At 33.4% G+C, this 21078-nt stretch overlaps 1 protein-coding gene across 1 annotated transcript in view; it reads left to right on the top strand.

The window, feature by feature from the left end:
- The first annotated feature begins 1798 nt into the window (after window positions 1-1798).
- LOC143054619 (two pore potassium channel protein sup-9-like) overlaps window positions 1799-21078 on the top strand; it is a 74254-nt gene continuing 54974 nt past the window's right edge. Inside the window, exon 1 of the mRNA XM_076227632.1 lies at window positions 1799-2420. The gene's annotated coding sequence lies outside the window, so the exon portion shown is untranslated. The remainder of the gene's footprint in view (window positions 2421-21078) is intronic.

Genomic DNA, 21078 nt, shown 5'->3' on the forward strand with positions numbered 1-21078 from the left:
CAAAGCGACAACCACCCGACTATAGAGCAAACAACAGCCGAAGGCAACCAATGGGTCTTCAATGTAGCGAGAATTCCCGCACCCGTAGGTGTCCTTCAGCTGGCCCCTAAAATATGCATAATAGTACAGTGATAATGGACGTCATACTAAACTCCGAATTATACACAAAATATATAAAACGCACATAATCGAAAGTATTGGTTTTTGATGGTTTGTTTCAGGTAAAGTTTAGTATTATGTACTACACATACAAACGTTTAGGTGTACAAGACCCATTTAGAAGGTTCTTGGTGTGAATTCATGATTTGAGAATTCATTGGCTAAAGCAATAAAGAATAATTGAGAAAAAATACATTGAAATCTAAGGAAAGATGAAAATTTACCATTAAACCTAAAAAAAAAAAAAAGAGAGAGAATAATCGGCAAAACAAAATTAAAAGAAAAACGTCACCAAATTCTATAGAAATGGAGAAAAATGGCCAACGAAATAGAAAAAAAAACAGAGAAAAAGACCCCAAATCAAGAGCCTTATCTATTGCATTGAAATTTGATTTCATATGAATGTCAGAGCATTTTGGTCGGGTTCACGGTTGGTTCATTAACAAGTTGATAAGTCAACTTGTCGGCTGTTGAACTATGATCTAAACATCCAATTAAATTTGTATCAGAGACTTTTGCCTTTCCATAACCTAAAAGTAATACTACGTTCTGTTAATGGAAAACAAAATCTGAAAAAATCGTTCTTTAGATTTTTACTTTTAACATGACCTTGAAAAAAAATAACCTTGTATTAGAGACAAATTGTCTTTCCTTAACCTAAATTTAAGAAATATTGTTTATATGAAGAACAAAATCTGAACAAATTGTCCTTTTAACTTTTGATACGACCCTGCATGAATCTCCTACATGTGAATTACAGACTATTGTCTTCCCTTTTCCTATAATTAAGAAATGTTGTTTATGGAGTACAAAATCTGAACAAATCTTCTTTGTAAAACTTTAGATATGACCATACATAAAAAATAACATATTCTAAGCTTGTATTAGAGTAATTTGTCTTTCTTCAACCTTTTCAGAAATATTGTTTATGGAGAACAAAATCTAAACAAATTGTCTACTAACTTTTAACTTTTGACATGACCCTACATAAAAAAAATGCTCTAAGATTATTTTAGAAACTATTGTCTTTCCATAAAAAAATCTCCGAAGCTTGAACGTATTAGAAACTATTGTCTATTATGTCTATCCTTAATCTAAATTTAGGAAATAATGGTTAAATTTTAAACAGTCAAGAAATCATTAAAACATGCTTGGTGTCACTGTCTTGTTGGTTGTGTACGACGTATACAAATTAGGGAAAATAGAGCTTTAGCTGTTATTGAAATTCTATTTTCAATTAATTCTTTCTTCCAAGAATTACCACGACAGCGGTTCTTGGGAGGTTTTCTCATATGAATTAAATGATTTAATTCGATAAAACAGCATCTTCAAAATCCGGTCAACCAATACATAATGAAATATAATATTCTTGTGTAAAATAACATTATCGATATGATGCAATTAGGAGTATTCAAGTTGTAAACTTAAAAATAATAATAATTTCACATTCAGTGTGCGACAGGCGTTCAAAAATAATATGCGTGAAAAAGATCAATACTTGAATCATATCGCGCAGCTGTTAGCATCTTACTCCTGCTAACGTTTGGATGATCGATCGTACATATCAACCAATTATCTTCAAAATAAATGACATTTTCCCATAAAGCACATTGTTGATTGCTATAATTATCAGATATCAAAGAATATCAATATGTAAACACGATCAAATGATCTTGTCTGTTCAGTCGCATAGCATTATGCTTATTTTGTGTTTCCGTTCCATTTTTATAAGGTGTACAATTCTCTCGGATTTTATCCATACTGTTATACGCGAAGCAGACGACATTTTACAAATGTCGGATCTGAGTGTGACTGACAAACGGAATAATGTCCTTCTACAAGCATGAAGATACTGAAGAAATATTTTTGCGTAAATAATGTAAAAATCAATACTACTGAATTAACTACATTTGAACCATCGGAGATAGAACACACATATGAGGAGATGTAAAACTGGAATTTTTAAAAGATAAAATGTGATATTATGAAATTATCATTTCATATTTACAATTCATCACTTTCTAAATAAAAACAGGTGTGTGTCTACTAAAGGAATATTTGATGACATAGATGACTTTGGAATATGGTATATTTATACATTTATGATTATTATATGGCGAATTAGCAAATATACCCAATTAAGAAGTCACCATTAATTAATCGTTAATTATCCGAGGTAGATCGCTATTAGTCAGATGCTCTGATAAGCGTGGAAAATAAACGGATACTTATCTACGCACAGGATCTTAAAAAAAACCACGGTAAGACTTTTTACTCTAACGATTTTTGTCTTTTATCTCCGTTTATTTAATTTGTATCTGTTGCTTCTTAACAGATAATAAAATTAATCATTTGATGTTATTCCACTAAAACGGTTAAAGCTGCTAAAACCGGGAATAAAACGGTTTTTGTGTCGATTATATAGATCGAGACACTGAAAGATTGAGAAAACCGTTAGGATTCTAATTGCCACTTTTATCTTATTATATTATTCTGTTTCTGTGTTTAAGTAATGTTATAAACGCATACTGTAACAGTTGTTCTTTTCTTTACAAAGAACAATATGATAGCTCGAACTTCTGCATAAAAATGTTTTGCTCCGTGTTGAAGGCCTCATTCTGACTTTGAGATGAAGAACAGCAATTAAATCGCTCTTCCTTTTTTTTTTTGCTGTGCATAAAATGAGTTTGTATTTTGAATGGATACTTCATATTATTGCTTTTTTATCATTCCCTTTTAATAGTTCATGTTTTCCCTTTTACACTGTTTTCGTTATTAAGACAGGGTGGGTGGGGGGTCTTTGCCGTGAAAAGACAGAAAAGATAACGACAGTTGACCTATAAAAAATAAATCTAAATGAACAGATCTTAGAACAGGGGTTGGGGATACTTTTTATTTCATGTCAACATTCTGAAGTTATGTATATGTATGTGTGTAATGTTAATGATAATCTTTATTGTCTTAAAACATGCACTAAACAACGTAACGAAAATAACACTACATGCCAAGGCAAAAATAAAAAAATAAATTTATTTGATGGGTTGCTGTTTGATTGACATTTATCCACATTATGTTATATTAAGAGCCACGAATAGTTAACGAACTGCATTCGAACATTCTAAATGAATAAAATATGTCAATGTAAATCTATAATAAAGTCACTAATCATTTTCAAATGTTGCTGATTATATTTTTAACAATATTCGTATTCTCTGTGGAGTTGCGAGAGTTAAGCGTGATCACCTAGAGCTAATTGATTAACGATTGTAACGATACAATATAACATTTTTATAAATACACGTTCTGGTTAAAAAAAATCAATTTCTAAATCTGTGTTTATACATTGATGAAATTACACAGAAATTTATAGTAATTCTCAAAAACTATAAAATATTACAATTTTATAAATACACGTTCTGTGAAAAAAATCCATTTCGAAATCTGTGTTTACATGAACACGGCCGACACTCGGCTAACCGAGAGATTGGTCGGTTAATCTATATTGAGTATGCGGCTATATGGGCGATTGGTCTGTTAATCGGGTTGGTTATACGTCTGTTAAGAGTAAAATGCTTAATTTAATGTTAAACTCTATTAAATATACAGATTTTTGGCATGTTATAAGAACCAAATCAAAAAAAGAAAAGTGTCTGACAAAATGATATCTATCATAGAACATTTTGCATTTGTAAAAACATTTCTTAGTCTGCGCAGTTTTCAGTAAAACTAAAAGGCGTCGCGCAAGTATGTAGTATTTATGCTTATACGCATAGCAATTTTTTGAATAAAAGGCGAAACAAACAAATTTAGATATCATTTAAAGGACAAAAAATAGTACTGTGGTTCTAAAAAATAAATTGACATTAGTAAATATTTCATAAGTGTAAAATCACGTGAATAATACCACGTTTTAGTGAAATTATGGGAATAAAGTCTGTTAATGGGTTGGACAATTGAAATTGTGTCAGTTAAGAGTTATTTAGCCACGACAAATTTAAGAATGAGATGTTCCTGAGTAAACACAAATGACAATACGGTGCCACAGTATCCTAGAAAGAGCATTTTTATTTTGACTTTCTTTGCATTTTATTGAAGGGTGTGTCACTTCAATATAGCGTGATATGTATTGGCCTCTGGAATATGCATGAATTTTTTATTGACGTTTTCAATCAGCCTTAAGTTTTGTGTCTGTTTGAAGTAGCACGTTCTCAATTCCGACTGAAAGTGTCTTTCTAATACAACACAGGGTACATATAACGTGTTCTCGTTCACATATGAACATGATATTTGTCACTGGACGTTAAACCCTAATTCGTCAGCATCATCCAATTGGTTCTTTTCTTCTATTACTTAATCATATGTTGTTTACAAATCACTCTAAAGAAGTAAACGGAAAGGAGCGAATGCAGCTACAGTTGGTTATTTTAAGTTTCAATTGATTTTATTCCGTCTAGTTCCTTTCTACATAAGTGCAGAGGAGAACTACAGTTGTCTATGGTGGCCGGTGAAGTCCATTTCGCGTTTTCGCGATTTCGCCTTTCATATTCTATAGGGCGAAAACGCGAAATAGCGAAAAGGCGAAATCGCAAAGTCGAAAACGCGAAAACGCGAAGTCGAAAACGAGAAATCGATTTCGCATTTTCGCGTTTTCGACTTCGCATTTTTGCGTTTCCGCCATATAGAATATGTAAGGCGAAAACGCTAAAGCGCTAAAACGCAAAATGGCATTAACCTGCCACCATAGTTGTCCGCATGTAAACCTCTAGAATTTGTCACATATATAAGTACATCGCAATCCGTTACTGTTTCAACAGCCATCGGTGTTTCATGTGTGTATTCTTAAACAAGTATTATTTTTCTCTCGTTTTTAGCAATGTATCACTCTCTACTGTCCTTATATATTATTCTATATTCTGCGTTTCCATCCAGATTCTCGTGTATACCATGAGGGTCCGGATTGGGGTTTTTGTTGATTTCTGTACTCTTTAAATTGTTATGTCATTTTTTTTCTACATTTTGTTTATCTTACTCATTATTCTTTCTTTCTTTTCATATTTTGTCATCCCAATATATTTTACTTACTGATGTTTAGTTACATTACGACGTTTATTTCTGATTTATATATATTGGTTACCAATGTAGATGACAAATTTGTGTCATGCATGACAATTAAGCAGAATCAACATGATATATGCGATCATTCTTGGATGAAATTAATATTACTTTAATATTACACTTTTTGAAACCATTTTTATCAATTTTCAATTTCATGTGTTTTCGTATATGCTATGTTTCATTGCTCATGTGGTGTTTCCGTATATTTTAGCCGCTCGTCTTGAGCCTACTCATTTGATCCGATAACACCCCATATATCAATAAAATTATACTTTTATTGCCATTCATAACTCTTAACAGACCAATTAACAGACCGAGTTTTATACATCCGACCCATTAACAGACCAGGTTTTAAATAAAGGTTGATTTATGTCACCAAAATACAGATTTTCGTGTAGATTTTTCACACAATGATATCAATATGGTTAACAAACATAATGCCTTTCTTTTTTCGATGTTCAAAATATTGAATGCAAGTAAATTTAACCAATGTGTCATTTTGTGTACATTTTATGTGTGTAAAATGTGTATAAATTTATTGATGAGTAACCCGCCTTTTCATTTTATAGATCGTACATCGAAGCTAGAAAAATAATAATTACACCACTGAATTCAGTACATTGAATTGTTTTGTTAGACATGAATACTTTTTATGATGAAAATATATTTAGAAAGTTATACCATGAAACATGCTGAACTTTCAATGATTTTCTCGATAACACCTGATTAACAGACTTTAGCCAACCCGATTAACAGACCAACCGCCAATATAGCCGCATACTCAATATAGATTAACCGACCAATCTCTCGGTTAGCCGAGTGTCGGCCGTGATGAAGAAATTACCCAGAAATGTATATTAATACTCAAAACATTAAAATGATTCATCATACATCGTGTACATTTCAATTAATGAAATAAACAGATGTTAATTCGAAACAGCCAACAAGTAATATAATGTTTAAATAACTTGAACTCTTGAGTTGAGAATAGGTTAATGGCCGGTGCAAAATTACTCTTTGTAGCAGTCTCGTATCTCCGACAGGGGGTTGTGGGGGTAGTAAGGTGGGGTGGTACAATCTTTAGTGTTCTGCCATTTCTCTGCGAGTTGTTTTGATTTTCTTTTTATTGGTCATAAACGTGATGCCTGTCTTTCTTTTTTGGTTTTAGGTCGCCCATTTAGTACCCCCTCTTGATAAAAAAAAAATGTGTCAGGGATTTTGAGAACATTTTGTAAACGTTAAGTTTTTCACTATCATTTCTACGTGTACGGTGTTTTATACGAAAAGGAAGAACGATGTAATTTTCAAACAATTATTCTGAATTTCAATAGACATTTTTGTTACGGCATTTGAAATCTAAGAGCATATGATATAGATAAGCTTCAAGTGGTTGTTATAAATACATATTTTATAGCAATCACCTACAGTTTCAATCGGAAACGTTTACACTAATAAAAAGTGTAATCGAACCTTAAAGCTACCTTAGAGGCAGTCGCCGTCCAAATCGAAACACTGGTTATACCTATTATACTTTTATAACATTTAACCAGATTGTCAAGTATATACTCTTCATACCCGTAGCAAAGGGGGGGGGGGTCGGGGGGACGAACCCCCCTTGAAATCAAATAAGCACTGTTAAAGTCAACGTTTTGTTCAAAGTGTGACTGTTAAAGTCGAGTTCATGAGTCCAACGAACCCCCCCCCTTGGAAATTCCTGGCTACGGGCCTGCTCTTCAATCCTTACAGCAGATTATAGTCGGTCTCGAAATATTGTCCCATTTGATTTCTGAACATCATTGTTTAAAGCCTTAATTGTCCAATTGTTTCTTTATTGTTTTTTTTTTTATCTTATTTGTCTGTTATTTGTCTTTGTTGTTATTTATAAGTATCAATTCACTTATATAAGCATGATAAGTAAATAGATATAACAAAATGTGGTATGAGTAAATGAAAACATACCTACAATGTATACTTCTAATACATTGTGACTAAGATGGAGAGTTGTTCCATTGGCAATCATACCACATCTTCTGATTTATAATAATCAAACTGAAACGTGTATTGCATAACGTAAAACTATTAGTATGTACAATATATGAAACAATGATATAAGCATAGGAGTTTCTTCAGTTCTAATAACAATGCAAACTTTAAACTAAGAGGGTGCTGATTACTGCAAAGCTGCACTTGATTACTTCTATTTTAGAGACTATGCAACAATTGAGTTAACGCTTTTCATGATCAGCTATAAGTAAGGGAGCTACCATTTGATTTTTATGGGAGGGGGGGCTAGGATGAAAATGAAAAATTTTGTCCTGCATTTTTTTAGCTTTAATTTCTGTCCTACCTTATTTTTTAGTTTATCCTGACATTTTTTTTTACCTAAATTGTTGTCCTGACTTATTTTTTGTAAGTGTCTTATCCTGCCCTTTTTTTACTCAATACTCCTGTCCTACCTTTTTTTCAAATTTCATCCTAGCCCCACCCCACCCCCCCCCCACCCCCCTAAAAATCAAATGGTAGCTCCCTAAATGCAAATGATGCCTATTTCTTCAGACTTTTTCTTGTGCCTATATTTGTTTTCTGCGCGCATAAAAGCAAATAAGTATAATATCTTGATTCTTTGGTAAAATTTGAAACAGTTATTCTAATGCTAATGATTTGTTTTGAAATAGAAGTTTCTAAAAATACAAGTTCGAAATTTAAGATTTTTTTTTTGCCACTTGAAGATTCGTTTTAGTTTTTGCTCATAATGGAATAAAGGGTATGGAATATGTATTTAAAAATGAACAGATACTATAGAATTGTAAAACAACAAAGTTTCCAGAGGAACTTCTGTTAGTGGAAACACATATACGTTGACAGTGGACTATGATTTGTTGGTTTCTTGTTGCTGTGTGCATAATTATGTATGTGTGTGTGTGCTTTAACTTTTAGCTTTCATATTTTAATTCGTTTAATGGGTTAATGCAATAAGTAGAGCAAATAAAGTATGGATTGACCTCTGTTGTACGGAAATCTGATACAATACAATAAATATAATACATTAACATATGCAATTGATAAATTAATGAAGGCAGCAACCATTTGATTTTCGGGGGGGGGGGGGGGGGGGGGCACAGGCGAAAAAAAAGTTTGTCCAGAAAAAAATCCATAGCCCCCCCCCCCCCCCCCCCGAAAATCAAATGGTTGCTGCCTAAACAGTACAACATGTCAATACTCATTGTAGTGGAAACGAAATAATCCTTCCGCGAATAATTTGCTTCTTTTATCTTTGAACACAATTATAATCCACCTACTTCATGTTTCTAAGAACACTAGGACATGTTGTTCTTTTTTTAGAATAGTGAAATGTAAGGCACTGACCACCCACATCATTTACATTTTAAAATGAGGGGGGTGATGTTGATGGATGTTTTATAAATGAATTTCTAAAATCAGAATTTCTTGAAAACAAAATCGTTTGTTTCAGGATTGAAATGAGCAACCAATATTCCACAGAAAATAGCTCGCCAGTGTCTAATCAGTCATCTGGGATATTTTGGTCATATTATGAGTACTCTTACTGTTTAGACAAATAAACAAGAGAATGATTTTGACTACAGTAAATGAAACCCCATTTTTATGACGAGCAATGCTTTCGGATTAGACACATTGTTGGACCCCCCCCTCCGGCCTTTAGTCAATGGTTGAATCCCCCTTTAAAAATGGCTCGATCCGCCACTGTCAACCATAGATTATGAATGGTCATCTCAGTGCCTTCAAAGGTTATATTTAAAGACTGTTATTATATATACACATGGAAAAAAGTATTGCAACACCAAATTGAAATTGAATTTAACAATTTTTTTTTATTTTTTTGTGATATAATTTGGTAAAATAGAACAACTTAAACATTATTTAAGTATCACCTGAGCTTAATCAATAAATATCGAATCGATAAGTTTTTATCTGCACATGCAGCTACTGTACCCGTAAACAGCAAAACAGATGTTTTCATCCTCATTGTTTTCAACACTTTAAATAACCAAGTTTTTAAAGTTATGTGATTGACACATTGTAATGGGTCCTCGACAACTCTAAACTGCAGCAAGATGGCATATTATCAGCATGAGAGAAGCAGGGATGTCACTGTAACAACTGCACGTATTGTTGGTCATCACCATTCCACTATAAGTCGTTTTGAGTTAAAAATAAGGCACTAAACGATGTTCAAGACCTTCCGAGATAAAGAAGACCCCCTATACCATTTGCTAGGGAAAATCAAGCATAATGAAGGTTTGTCAGAAGGAAACCCATTGCATACAATACAATCCTAAAAAGAGAGTGGTGGGCATACAGGAGCTTTTTAACAAGAACTGTTCGTGATCGACTCATCGCTACTGGTTATCGTGCGATAAGACCATTTCAGAGACCTTTGCTTACAAACAGACACACAGTTTTCCGTATCCAATGTAGTGCAGAGCTCGCTAAAGTTGAAAATTAGCATCGTGGAGGAAGATCCATTGTTCCAATGGAACTCGGTTCATCTTTCTTGGACGGATCGTAGCCCAGATTTGAACCATATCAAGCATATATGGAACACTATTGGGCGGAACATGTGCGAAAGGATACCCCAGTTCAAACACATCATGAAATAAACAATGTTCTTCATCAGAAATGGTTGCTGCTACCTTAGCAACAAATTAGTCGATTTTTGGCAGGAATCAGAAGACGTTTAGATGCGGTTATCCGTTTGAATGGAGGCTGCGCACAAAGTACTAATTCTTTGGCGTATAACGATCAACCATGATGTGAACAGTCATCTGAAGATTAATTTTGAAATGTCTGACATTGTAAGGTTCGACTACAGTAAAAGTTGTAAAATGCATTTTTTTTGTACAAAAAACATTTCATTTTGTTATTAAAATTGTGGTTATATAAATCATTTTTTTCAAACATTTTTTGTTAGTTTCAATGCCAATGTTATCATAAACTATGTTTCAATAATATTATACAAATATTTTATTATATTCCATCCAAAAAAAGAGGCTGATTTTTCAAATTTTAAAAAATCAAGGTGTTGCAATACTTTTTTTCATGTGTATATATCTCGTGCGACATCAGGTGGAAAGTTAATCAGATGTCATTAAACCTAGGCTTATTTGTTTGTTTAACCGTATGACGTTGTTGCTGACTTTTATAATATATCTGTATATATTATTTTATATATAAATATAGGTGCTTCATCACGAAATGTCTATATATATTGATTATACAATCTAATATTATAATAGTATATAAAAATAATGAAATATTGTATAATTGCCAATGCAACAACAACCCACCAGAGACCTAATGGCGAAAATGTGTGTAAATAGTTAGAGGGCACTGTACAGTTACACTTGACGACACATATGCTTCATTTATGACCACAATCCCATCCTTTTTTGTACATATTTACACAAAAAACACGACGGGTGTCACACGTGGAGCATGATCTGCTTCCCCTTCTGGGGCACATCTGTTTTTTTTCGTGATGCTCAGTATTGCTCAGTCTTTAGTGTCCTACCTTGTGCTGCGTTCTGTGTACTGTTGTTTGTCTTTGGTCTATGTTTTTCCTTTTTTTACCATGGTGGTGTAAGTTCATTTTCGACTTAAGAGTTTGATTGTTCCTTTGGTATCGTTCGTCTCTTTTTCGCAGTAACGGAATCTTAATTATACAAGGGAAATAGATTTATTGGAGTAAATCTGTATTCTTGAAACGTTTGGTATTATTTTACTTTTCAAGTTTAACATGTTAAAAGGAAAAACAATCTTATCAAATTCTGTTTTAGCCCTGTGACCCACTTTCCTCTCTGCATGTGAAGAACAAACAACTCGTGGTGGGGTCCATAGGTATAACCTGTTGCAAGGCTAAGTTTGTGTTCCTTATCAAATAAACACTTCCGATGGCACTCCAAATATTCCGTCCATCATCCAGATTCCTGGTCTACAAATAGTACAGGACCTACATGTACCTATAATTGTATGTCCTTTGATATGAAGAAATATTTGCCACTGGAAATAAAGCAAACAATAATCAGTCAACATTTTAAGTTAAGCCTTTGTACATGAGAGTCTGGATGGGGGCGGGGGGGGGGGGGTCTGTTATTCTGCAAACATTTAATTTTCGTCCTTTTTTTCTCTTAATCTTAATTTAAAAATTAACCCCTTTTTCTCTAATCTTCAAATAAATTAACCCCTTTTTTCTCTAATCTTCATTTTTTTGGCCATTTATTCTCTAATCTTCATTTTTTAAGGGCATTATTCTTTAATAATTTAACCCCATCCAAACCCTTGTACATGTTATACCAAAATGCATAAACTGCCATCCATTATGGCTCAAACATGTCAATTTCTTCATTTCCGGCAATGACCGACCAGGAACATCTCAAGTGACAGTTTTGCACTAAGGTCACAATAGTGTTTAAACCTGTTAATCCATTAACAGAAACCGTAATACTACTTTTAGAATTTCAGAGTCCAAACAATGGCTCTTATTCTCCTTTTGCGAAACTGTATAAATTTAAAACATAGAAACAAATCTGTTTCGAACATTATATCCGTCATGTCCGTAAATATATAATTTTTTTATATACCCCTATAAATGCAATCAAAGTTCTATCTAATTTTCATTACATGTCAGTTAAACATGATATAGTATAGATTATCTTTTATTCTCTCGAGTCGAACTCTATTTATATTAAAGTAGCTTATTGTTTAGATGAAAATAGATATAAGATGGTGTATGAGTGCAATGAGAAAACTCTCAATCCAAGTCGCAATTTGCAAAAGTAAACCGTTACTGGTCAAAGTACGGTCTTCAACAAGGATCCTTGGTTCACACCGAATGCAAGTTATACAGGGCACCACCAATGACTAGTGTTAGAATATTCAATTGTTGTGGAAGGTTTTTGTTTGTTTTTATACCCTTATTTGATATAATTGTTTTATTCATTTAGTTATATATATCTATTTATTTTCTTCGTCTTTTGATTGTTTTTGTTTGTTTTGACACATGTCGAGATTGGTTACTGCACCTCTATGAACATCGCATGTGAAAGCACTTATCCGTGTGCGTGAAGCAACACAAACGTTATGTCATAAATAATGGATAAAACAACCTGAAAATTGATGACGACGAACACTTCCATGCGTTTACAAACAAATGCTATTTATTTACAAATATATAACATAAGCGTGTTAACGTATCAAAAATACCACTTTTAAACCACATTAATGTTAAATACACGATAATGCAATTAGAACCTCTACGTCAGGCATAAATATAGATAAATATCAAACTTATGCATGTTATGTATATATATATATCTATTAAAATAGCTGTAAATAATATCACCCACGCCATTTCACTTCCAAAATGGAACAAGTCCTGACTTTAATGGTTTTCTCGAATCATATGTAATTGATTCCCGTGTAATAATAAGTGGCCTTCTGCTATCAATACCAATATTCTGACAAGTTTTCAAGAGTGTATTGTTTTATTTACTGTAAGGAAAGGTTACAAACATGTAAGGAAAGGTTACAAACATACAAATAATTCAATTGTATAGTAATTGATGCTGAAAGCAAATATTTACAACCTTGTGACTTGTTGAACAGGTATACATGTACGTACACATAAAACAGGTATACATGTACGTACACATAAAACAGGTATACATGTAGTACATGTATAAAACAGGTATACATGACGTAGTACACATAAAACAGGTATACATGTAGTACACATAAAACAGGTATACACGTTTAATTAAACTTATCAGAAAACTCATTACAGTAATTTGACACATTTTTTTGGTTTCAGTGATGTTGGCATGTTGAATCCAGAAAATGGCATCGGACATTCCACTAAAGTTTTACCTTCATTGTTCTAGTTGAAAAATGCATGAACTATTTGCCCCTGGAAATTTAAATATTCAGCATTCAATAATTGCCTGCATGGTTTCGATGCTCTTTAAATATTTAATACGTTTGGCCTTCGTAATATAAAACGTTTTAACCTAAGGTAGTATTGTTCGGGGTGAAGTGTATTCCTGATTGAAACACGTGACTTGCGGGCGGACATCCATATCATGCTATATGTAGTAAAATTGAAAATGAAAATGGGGAATATGTGTTTATAAAAATCATGCCTATTTCTTTCAAATAGTTCATTATTTGGGGGGGGGGGGGGGGGACTCAAAAGAAAAGAAACGATTGATAAATAATACAAAGTTAAAATATATGTAGAATAAGATTTACCAAACTAAACTATAGTACAGTATTATGGCATATATTCTAGATTGTCTCAGCTTACACTATAGTACCATCATATTTGTTATTGTAAAAGCATGAAATAGAATATAGGGTCGAAGGTATTACGTTTGGATTGGCAAATAATAGCACAGAATTTTAGCTTGTACAGCACCCCCCCCCCCCTTTCCTCCGCAGAAGGAAACATCTTTTTTCATGTCTACATGTATTTGCGATATTTTGGCTGATATACAATTTGCAAGCTGACCAGTTTGCCAAGAGGCAACAAACTGTACGTAAAAACTCGCTTTTTACGAGTTTGTTTTTAGATTTCAACTTCTGGATCTATTAAATAATAACATAAAAAAAAAAATGTCTGCGCTATAAGTAAACTCAGAGTTCAGCTCTAACTAGATTATCATCTGTTGTCTCAAGAGTTTGCTTCTCAATGGAAATAATAACTTCTAATTATGAGTGTTATTAATTGGACGCCTGCTACCAGCTAATAGTTGAATAAAACTTCTATATTGTCCTCTGTCTGAACTCTCAAAATCCCTTTTTATATTATTGTCAGCTATCATTTTTATTGTTAAATTAGATGCAGATAGTATAATTATAAAGTATTATAAAGTAGCCGTATTACCGTCCATCAACCAATTAACGATTCAATAGAACACGTGATCGCCAATCAACCAATTAACAATTCAATAAAACACGTGGTATTAATTTTGTGGTAAATCCCCAGACCACTTAGACATACTTAGCCGATATGGACGCTTTTTCAGGACAAATGAGAAAGATAAATGCTTACATTTTGAAGCTGTTCAGCAGATCCGGTTGCGAGATTTTTGCTATGTTGAAGATCCATTGATGGCCTTCTGCTGTTTTTCTGCTGTTTGGTCGGGTTGTTGTCTCTTTGACACATTACCCATTTCCATTCTCATTTTTATTATTATAGTTATGTAGCTATGTTCATAGTCTGTGTTTCGCAATAATTTTAGTCCTGCTTTTATTCATTTGGTTAAAATGTATAAAGTATTGTCTGCAGCATCGGACATCTCTGATGTACACATGCATAAAGTCGCATCTGGTGAATTGAAATGGTAACTCAGAAATATACTGCGTTTAAAAATAGCATTCAAAGGTGTTACTCAAATAAGAAATGAAAGAAAACACAAAAAAGCAGGAACATGGTATCGCACATGCACTTGTCAACAGTACTTGATATACTGTAGTTTACAGTGGAAAAACCCAGAGTGCGATAGAATAGAATATAAATCATAGTAAAATTGGAATATACATAATGGTATGCAAAAGTCTAGAAAAAAAACCTGGGAACAAGACAAATTTGAAATTAGATTTGTGGAGATACCTTTCATACAAACCGTTGATAGGTTACTTTCCAGTTTGATTTTAGATAATTAAGCTGTTATCACAAACCTTTATATCAGGAATCTGATGTTCAGTAGTTGTCGTTTGTTGATGTGGTCCATAAGTGTTTCTCGTTTTTAATATATATTAGACCGTTGGTTTTCCCGTTTGCATGATTTTACTTTAGTCGTTTTTTTGGGCCCTTTATAACTTGCTAATTGATCTGAGCCAAGGCTCCATGTTGAAAACCGTACATTGACCTGTAATGGTTTAATTTTACAAATTGTGACTTGGATGGAGAGTTGTTTCATTTACACTCATATCACATCGTCTTATATCTAATAATGAAAATGATACAAACGAATTTAGTTTTGTACTAAAGTTTGATCAGCCAGTGTACCCATGTTTAGTAGCGTGTTAATCTGAAATTGCTCAAACTTAGTACCGCTGCACGGAAACAATAAATCAATAGTTACATTAAAATGCCGTATAAAAAAATCCCAACGAAGATGCAATATTCACAGAACATTATCAAGACAAAATCAGATCAAAACTTGATTTTCCAATAAGACGTAAGACGATTTCTTGAATTAAATAGTCAGGTTTTAAATAGGATTACCAATAAATTGCTTAGCTATGGTGCAGTTGCCTGGAGGTCATGCATGTTCAGACATATTTATTATTATTCTTTATAATTGTTACAATCGGTTTAAATACACCTGCAAAGTTCAAGATACGATCAAATATTTCATAGAACATTCAAGAAACGTATGAAATAGATTTGTCTAATTGATTGCAATATTTCTACAAAACTCGTTATATTTTTGTGCTCTACGAAGGCTACATTAAACGCGAGTAGAAGTGATCGATAACGTGGAGGGCCAACATTATTCGGGATATGCCTCAGGTTGTTACAATCGGTTTAATAGTCCTTCAAAGTTCAAGATACGATCAGATATTAAAGAGAACATTCAAGAAACGTATGAAATAGATTTCTAATTGGTTACAATATCTCAACAAAACTCTTCTACGAAGGGTGCACATTAAACGCGTGCATGTAGAAAAGATCGATATTGGAGAGGGCCTGAGTTATGTCCTAAAACGGTCTTAGATGTTTAGTATGCAAAAGAAGATGTGATAGGTCGTAAATGTGGCGTAATTTACTCAAAATTTTCTTTGAAATTAAGTTCCAACCTTGATTCGAATTATGACCTTACTGACACTTTGAAAGTCAACTTTGACGTACACTCCAAACTCTTAAACTCTAGATCACTCTATGTTTAGCTGAACTTGTGATTAATCAATTTTCCAGACGACTATGCATATGGCTTTTAATTATCCCCTTCATAAAATGCACGTGGTTCGTGTAAAAAGCAATAGTTGAAAACAACATATCGTTGTTCTATTACATGAAAATGGTGTTAAAGTATTGATTAAACAGATACCATTAGATAAACATTTATAAACATCGTTTTTGATGTTTTTAGTCTAAGATTAGTTACAAATACATGTAACAATCTTGTTGATTGAGCAGAATAAATGTATCAACACATTGAGGAACATGTAAAGGATCTACCATTTGATTTATGGAGGTAGGGGGCTAGGATGAAATTTGAAAAAGGCAGGAGGGTAGCATTGGTGGATCCAGGGGGGGGGGGTTCCGGGGGGTTGGAATCCCCCCTTTTTTTTGGCCGATCAATGCATTTGAATGGGAGCATATAGCTGGAACCCCCCCCCCCCCCCGCTTTACTCTGGATTGGGAACCCCCCTTTTTAAAATGGCTGGATCCGCCTCTGGGTAATTTTGAGTAAAATAAAAGGCAGGATGAGAAAATTTCCAAAATAAAAAAAAGCAAGATTGCATTGTAAAAAAGTCAGGATATTCGAATAAAAAAGGCAGGATATTCTAATAAAAAAGGCAGGATCAAATACAGGGAAACATAAAAGTGCAGGACAGAAATTACAGCTTAAAAAAATGCAGGAAAACATTTTTCACCCCATTGCATTGATGCCCTTTAGATGTTTACATGTTATTTTTTTGTCGTTGGATTGCTTTCTCGTTAATATATACCTCATCAGGGGTTTGAGGGAAGGGGTCAGGGGTACAAGAGGAAACAAACACATGCACCCTCTTCCGACATCAGTCGAAACAAATCGCTGCTGGAGTGGCATTTAAGTGTACAGCATTGTTGACCTTTAGATGTCTGCATACTTGTTAATTTTGTCGTTTGAATGCTATCTCTTTAACATAAACCTCATTCACTGGCGGATCCAGGGGTCTTGGGGAGGGGGGTTAACAACTCATTTTTCTTATTATAAAAAAGTTTCATAGTATTTCGGAGGTTTGAACCCCAATTTCAAAATGGCTGAATCTGCACCTGTCTTTCCTTTATTTTATTTTGACCTTTTGGCCTAAAATCCTGTACCTTTTTATAATTCTGTCTCATGATAATGCAGAAAGAATGATTTTAAATAACGTAGAACACATCAACTTAAACAGGTTGTCGTAAATACTTCTATAAACAAAAAATGTCTGGTATATTGGAGAATTTGAAAAAAGTGTTTAAGAGTAGCATTTCAACAATTCTAGGTAATTTCAATGTGTAGGTGGTAAAGTTCCAGGATCTCGAGTGTGTGCTTTAACAAGTGTTTAAAAACACCATTGCAACAATTCTATGTAATTTAACTATGTAGGTGGCAATCTTTGAATTTCAATTTCTTGATAGTATGCTGATTAGAAATCGTGTTAAAGTAAAGTGGTGATATATTTATTTTGTATTCTGATTTATGATTAGATTGCGTAACGTACATAGTACTCTACTTTAAGTAGTGAACGATGTATTTTCTCGCCTCGGATCAATTTGCTTGTTTTCGAGATATTACCCATTGGAATTTTGGCGGGAAAATATTCTCTCTTGATTTTTTTATAGCTTTATCATTGTCAAGTTACAGTTCTCAAACACTATTAAAAAATAAATAAAATTTTATAAGACTTTTACAATTGGCCTATAATTATACATGTAAAAGATTTATAAAAAGAAAAATGGGATCCATGGGCAAATTTTTTAAGGCATTCAAATGGATAAAACCAGAGAATTTCGAAAATCTGACAAAAATTCCAAAACATGACAAGCAAACATCCTTAAGTAGTGAACGATGTATTTTCACGCCTTGGATCTACACTTTCTGCTACTGACGCTAAGAAGCAGATCATAATGTAAAAACTTGTTTCGGTAAAAATGTTGCCAACTTCTATGTTATTTGGTCACACTTTAATTTGTTTGCATGCGTTCAAGTAATACAGAATTAGCGTGTCTTTAACGTACTCTCTGGATATATTTTAAAGTTAGATTATTTCATATCTTCTTGGAACACATAGTTAAGTCGATAATTCATTTTCAAATAAGCATTTTTAGAACACAGCAAAGAAATTCAATATAACAATTACATACATTTAAAGAAAGTAATTAAAACTTGTTTTCAGGCGTGGTCTATTTCATGTGTATATATAATGTAAAGATACTGTGGACAAATAAATAGACCCCAACTACTTTGTTGCACATGACACACCATATATTGATGATACTCATTTGGTTAGAAGTCTTCATAGAGTATTGTAGATCACCAAAAATAGTTCCTCAAATTCCATTAAAAGATCAATGTTTAAACAAATATCAGTTAAGAAGCAGTAGCAAAGTATTCTTATCACACCTTCATGTTCCCGTCCGGATAAAATGAAATATTTGCCGCTGGACGTTAGATAAAAACATATCACATCTTCATATTCCCGTCCTGATATGCGTGTACTACTTACTGCTGGACGTTAATTTTAACAATATCACATCTTCATCTTCTCGTACTGATATGCATGTACTACTTACCGCTGGACCTTACAAATAAAATTATCACATCTTCATGTTCCCGTCAGGATATGCATGCACTTCTTGCCACTGGACGTTAAATGTAAATATATTACATCTTCGCGTTTCCTTCCTGATATGCGCGCACTAACTGCCATGCCGCGTGTACTAATTGCCGCTGAACGTTGAATATAAACACATCACATCTTCATGTTTCTCCAGATATACATGTACTTATTGCCGCTGGACGTTAAATATAACATATCGCATCTTCATATTGTCGTCCTGATATATGCATGTACTACTTACCGCTGGATGTTAAATATAAACATATCACATCGTCATGTTTCTTCAGATATGCATGTACTACTTGCCGCTGGACGTTAAATATAACATATCACATCTTCATATTGTCGTCCTGATATGCATGTACTACCTATCGCTGGACGTTAAATATAAACATATCACATCGTCATGTTTCTCCAGATATTAATACATGTACTGCTTTCCACTGGACGTTAAATATAGACACATCACATCTTCATGATGTCGTCCTGATATGCATTTACTGCTTGCCACTGGACATTAAATATAAACACATCACATTTTCATGTTTCTCCAGATATGCATGTACTACTTGCCGCTGGACGTTAAATATAAACATATCACATCTTCAGGTTTTCGTCCTGATAAACATGTACTATTGCCACTGAACGTTCAATATAAACATAATTATCACATCTTCATGTTCTCGTCCTTATATGGAAGTAATACTTGTTGCTGGACAGTAAGTATAAACAAATCACATCTTTCTGTTCTTGTCCTGATTTGCTTGTACTATTTGCCACTGGACTCGAAATATAAACATATCACATCTTTATCTTCTTGTTCTGATATGGTTGTACTACTTGTCACTGGACGTGATATATAAACATATCACATCTTTATGTTCTTGTTCTGATATGGTTGTACTACTTGCCACTGGATGTTAAATATAAACATAGTACATTTTTATGTTCCCGTCCTGATATGCAAGTACTACTTGCCACTGTACGTGAAATATAAAAATAGTACATTTTCATGTTCTTGTCCTGATATGCATGTTCTACTTACCACTGGACGTTAAATATAAACATAGTATATCTTCATGTTCTTGTCCAGATATGTATGTACTACTTACCGCTGAACGTTAAATATAAACATATCACATCGTCATGTTTCTCCTAATATACATGTACTACTTACCGCTGGACGTTAAATATAAACATATAACATCTTCATGTTCCCGTCCTGAATTGCATGTACTACTTGCCACTGGACGTTTATTATAAACACATCACATCTTCATGTTTCTTCAGATATGCATGTACTACTTACCGCTGGACGTTAAATATAAACATATCACATCGTCATTTTACTCCAGATATACATGTACTACTTACCGCTGGACGTTAAATATAAACATATCACATCTTTATGCTCCCGTCCTGATATGTATGTACTACTTGTCACTAGACGTTAAATATAAAGATATCAAATCTGCATGTTCCTGTCATGATATGTATGTACTACTTGCCACTGGACGTTAAATATAAAGATATCCCATCCATTTTCATGTTCCCTTCCTGATATGCTTGTACTATTTTCCACTGGACGTGAAATATAAACATCAAATCTTCATTTTCTCGTCCTAATATGTATGTACTACTTGTCACTGGACGTTAAATATAAACATATAATATCTTCATGTTCCCTTCCTGTTTTGCTTTTACTATTTGCCACTGGACGTGAAATATAAACATCACATCTTCATGTTGTCGTCGTGATATGCATGTACTACTTGCCACTGTACGTGAAATATAAGCATATCACATCTTCAGGTTCTCGTCCTGATATGAATGTACTACTTGCCACTGGACGTTAAAGATAAACGTGTCCCTTTTTGACGTTCTCGTTCTGACATGCATTTACTACTTGGTACTGGGCGTTAAACTTCATGTTCCCGTCCTGATATGCATGTACTACTTGCTGATGGACGTTAAATATAAACACATTACATCTTCATGAATCGCGCTGATATACATGTACTTCGTTAACTATAAACATATTACATCTTTATGTTCTTGTCCTGAAATGTGTTTACTACTTGCCACTTGACGTTAAATATAAACATGTCACATCTTCAGGTTGCAGTCTTGTAATTGACTGCTCTATAGGCTTACATGCAAAACAGCTGATTTTTGAAAATAAAAAAATAAAAAATACTTTCTGTTTGCTGTTTTTACTAGGTCGCACTA

The sequence above is a fragment of the Mytilus galloprovincialis genome, chromosome 12 (genome assembly GCF_965363235.1).
Source record: "Mytilus galloprovincialis chromosome 12, xbMytGall1.hap1.1, whole genome shotgun sequence".
NCBI lineage: Eukaryota > Metazoa > Mollusca > Bivalvia > Mytilida > Mytilidae > Mytilus > Mytilus galloprovincialis.